A 4,976-nucleotide genomic window follows, 5' to 3' on the forward strand; every position below is an offset into this window, starting at 1 on the left:
GATGATCGAAGGTTTCAAACATGACAGCAGAATCCTAGCTCTTAAGGAAGTTAGGTAAACTGACCTAACTGAAGTCAGTTTAGTTTTTTTAGACTTATTTTATGTATGTGAACATTTTGGCTACATCTATGTATGTGTACCATGTGTGTTTAGTGACTACAGAGGCCACAAGAAGGCATCAGATTGTCTGGGATGGGAGTTGCAGACAACTGTGAGCCACCATGTGTCTGCTGGGAATGAAGCCTAAGTCCTCTGCAGGAGCAACAAGGGCACTTGACAACATGTCCACTTAACTACTGAAGCCTTTCGGGTTATTTATTGCATCTTGTATTAGAGATGGTCCTAAAAGGCCTTATCAATGGTGTTGTTGTATTAAATTAAATGAAAGCATAATTAAAGGGGCAATAATACAATGTTTGGCACAATTTGGGGTTCAATCAATATTCATTTTTCCCCCTTACTGAGTCAGACTAGCCAGCATAACATAGACAGGCATTGCCTCTCCGAAGCTACAACAAGGCTAATCAGTGTCATTTAAAAAGTGTGTGTTATTCTATTAGCTGCTTTCCCTACTGCAGTGATCAAATGCCTTTGCAAAAGCCGTGTAAGAGAAACACTGAGTTTGGCTCCGAGTGTGAAGTACATCACAGCAAGGAGGTACAAAGCATCATGGCAAGGAAGCAGCCTGGCATCAGGAGCCTGAGACAAGAGCATCATACTGCATCTTCAGGATGGAGCCAGTGAACTCGGATGCTTGAGCAGTTCTCTCCTTCCCATGCCCATGGAGTGGAGGCATCCCCCACCCGCCATTGTCCTAATCTATGTAATCCAGGTACTCCTTCCCTGGAGGTCCAGAGCCTTGTCCCAGGTTGATTGTAGACCTCATCAACTTGACAGTGAATATTAACAATCATGAAGTGAGGGCACTGTGTTGTTGTTTTTATCCCCAGGAGGTAGGGGGTGGGGTGGGATTGTGATAAGACAGTGTACTGGCTGGTTTTGTGTGTCTGCTTGACACAAGCTGGAGTTATCACAGAGAAAGGAGCCTCCCTTGAGGAAATGCCTCCATGAGATCCAGCTGTAAGTCTTTTCTCAACTAGTGATCAAGGAAGGAGGGCCCCTAGTGGGTGGTGCCATCCCTGGGCTGGTAGCCTTGGGTTCTATAAGAAAGCAAACTGAGCAAGCCAGGGGAAGCAAGCCAGTAAGCAGCACCCCTCCAATGGCCTCTGCATCAGCTCCTGCCTCCAAGTTCCTGACCTGCCTGAGTTCCTGTCCTGATTCCTTTGGTGATGAACAGCAATGTGGAAGTGTAAGCTGAATAAGTCCTTTTCTCCCCAACTTGCTTCTTGGTCATGATGATTTGTGCAGGAATAGAAACCCTGAGAAATACAGAGAGTTTGTAAAAGATGCAGATGTTCGGCTAAAACAGACAAACTCGAGTGTCCCAGAAGACTGGTGACAGTGCCCAGGTAATGGTCTCCTTCGTTACCTTCCTCCCAAATCTGGGTCAATGCTGACGCTGTCTTCCTTCGGGTCAGAATTTAGGGACAATGATCTGGTTAGGATGAGAAAACAGGAGCTTGGTATGGTGGCATGTGCATGGCATTCCAACACGTGGAAGGCAAGGCCAGAAAGAAAGGAGTTCAAGCTCAACCTTGGCTGCAAAGTGAGTTCAAGGCCAGCCCAGGCTACCTGAGGACCTCTTTCAAATAAACACACACACACACACACACACACACACACACACACACACACATGAGAAGAAAATAAAACAGAGGACCTGCTATTTGCTTATGTGTGGGTTTATTTCAAGTGACACCATTAAGGTAGTATTTCTACCTACCATCCACCCTGCTCCCGTCTTTGTTAATTACAGTCACTGACCGTCACACCATATGCCTGCATCTCTCACCCAACAGGCTCTCCATTCCTCCTCAAACTCCTGTACAAACAATAATAAATTTTTCCATTCACATGTGCTCTAAATAGCCACTGTGCTATGGGACTGGATTTGCACTCCACTTCCTAACTCTTCCCATCCCTAAATCAAAACTAATTAGCTTTGTTTCTCAAATTGCTGACACTCAGGGTCTTCATGATAGCAAACCTGTGTGTGATTAGTGATCTAATGGCGGGTGCTGAGCTTGGGCAAATATTTATAGAGTAATCATATTGGATAGGGTTGAATAACCTCTTGGATTAAGCGTGAGCTTCTGCCAGGCAATGCTGCAAAATTGTGCTAATTTTATGGTACAGTCCATTGTTCCATCTGATGACACAAAGTCTGTACACGGTGATACAAAGAAAATCATGAGTATCAGGGCACAGTATGGCTCCTTTATTGGCACTCCTGGCAGTAATACACCAGAAGAATCCAAATATCACTTTGTAAATATAAATTATGTGATGGTTAAATGAAAGCTCATACATGGAGAAGATCAAATATATACACACAAGGCTGAGCCCAAAGCAAGTAGTCGCTAGATAAACAGTTGTTAGGTTATTAGTAGATGAGTCATATGAGGAACGAGTTTGCTTTTATTTACTTTCAGAAACAGTCAACAGATTTTAATTAGGCAAGTCAGTTCCACCGTTATAGGAGGATTTTTTTTCCCTGTATCAAGCTGTGTTGATATTAACTCTGACTTCTCAGGAGTGCACCAAAGAAGTATGAAGGAATGTCGTTAATTCTTTGGTTTAGTGGTGGTAGGGCTAGAACTCACGACTTGAACATGCCAGTCATGCACTCTGCCACTGAACTCTATGCATAGACCCCAAATAATTACCAATAGTTTGGTTTTAACCTGTAGTATGACAGAGGACTCAGGCTTTAAAAAGAAAGAGATTAAGCCAATAGGGACTTGGAGTTGTGGGGGGGGGGGGCGGGGCAGGGTAGTATTTGTTTGTTTTGAACTGATGATAATGAAGCTGGCCATGTTGGAACATCCTGTAGGTGAGGGCAGGAGGGACAAGAGTTTAAGGTCATCCTGGACTACATGTGTACACAGACACACAGACACACATGCACACACACACAAACACAGAGAGAGAGAGAGAGAATTCAGCTAAGTAATGGCCAAACTGAGATTAGAAACTATACTGTGTCAACCAGGGTATGAGGTTTTTAGAACTAAAATATTTCAATTTTGATATATAAGTGAATTTAAGAACATGGGCCATTTCCTAACTCATGTTCTTTGCTCATAATCTTATTTAACTTTCAATCTAATAAAGATGACCTAGTTTACATACATAGATGAATAAAAATAAAACCTGGAGCCCTTTCTTCACATTGATCAATTGTAACTGCAACATTTTTAAGTGCAGCTTAGCTGTCTTTCATAGACATTCCAACCAGTTAGCTATATTTAGATATGAGGAGGAGGCAGAATAATTTTTTTAATTCTATTTTTTTTTTACAACTGACTTGACTGACAGTCCTTAAGTGCTATTTCTTTCAAAGCAAATAGGATTCACAGCCCTTAGGTAGGGTGTGTGCACTATCTGGAAATATTGATCTGTCCACATCCGAGAAATATTAAAGCACAATAAAAAATGTTTAACTTAATTTTGAATAATGCAATGCTAAAAGAAAAGGCCCTCTGTGTGAACAGTACACACTTGACGATGGTAACGTACCCGTAATGCTTTATAATGTCAAGGACTTAATTTAAACTCAGCAAGCAGAAGCGTCTTCCCAAGGTGAACGCACCCTCTTGAGCTCCGCATGACAGTTCTCAGAACACAGGGTACCGAGAAACCATCTAAAAATATAAATAAACCTGCCTTATTTAAGCCTCTGAGAACACGGAACCCATCTTGTAAATTACTCTACTCATTAAGAAATGAGAGCACAAGGAGGCAGCTGGTGTGACTTCTCTTTGGTGTTTACTAATATTAGAATGGAGAAAAGGGTTTGCATTATGACGCATCAACATGGCCAGAGTGCAGCGTGTGAGAGGCAGGCTGCAGAAGAGAGCCTGACACTCAGAGGTTGTAGTTCTCTGCCCCACCCCCACATTTGGAACGACCAGGGAACCCCTTCTACATGCCCCAAGCCTTGTCTTGTTACAATTATCTCTGGCTCCCACAGAAGGCAGTAGGAAACAATCGATACTGCTATGGGTTACAAAACACAGAATAGCTTCAAATTTGGCTCTGGTGGCTCTCAGTGTCTTCCAGAGGTGTCAGCATCTGGATTCCTCTTCCTTCTGGCAATGGCTCAATGGAAAGTTTGCCAACGATCCTACTACCATTACTTGTGAGCATTCCCCCACAAAGTTAAGTTTTCTACAATTCATTTTGTTTCCACTGACTAAGGGAGATAACCCTTTCCTGGGGCAATGTGGAGATGCATCCACACAGTTACACAACAGGGAAGATGGCAGTTGATGGAAGAGGAAAGGGATACAATAAGGGAGGATCAGTGTGGGGAAGGCACTGAGACATCCTTAGAGTCATTTTTCCAAGGCTGCTCCTGATTCCTAGACCCACCCTCCCACTAACCATCACTACTACCTGGCTCTCTCACCTAATACCCCCGCCCCATTATCTCTAAAGTTTGTTTGGCTTCTCTTTCGATGACTGAGTTACAAGCTAGAAACCTGACTCATTAGTCTCAACTGTAGGCTAATACTTGCCCCATACAATGAAAACAGCCAGGACCAGTGGACATATTTACAAAGTTTGATCTCCATATTAAGTCAGTAAGTTTGTTACCATGACACTAGACTTTATGTACCAATTTTCTCCAGGACTTGTATCCTAGTTTGACTATTCTTTATTACCTAGGCTCATGCAGTGTGCTATGCACTGTTCATTTCTCACCATGATTTATATGTTAAAGCCTAATCCTCAGTGTGATTGTAGCTAGAATGGAGATAATTAGGTCAAGATGGGATTTGTGCCCTCTTAAGAAGAGACATCAGACATGATTTCTCACTCCACTGGATAAAGATCTAGCAAGAAAATGTCTG

This window comes from Mus caroli, unplaced genomic scaffold, assembly GCF_978045245.1.
Source record: "Mus caroli unplaced genomic scaffold, Mus_caroli_1 scaffold_7, whole genome shotgun sequence".
NCBI classification, from domain to species: Eukaryota; Metazoa; Chordata; class Mammalia; order Rodentia; family Muridae; genus Mus; species Mus caroli.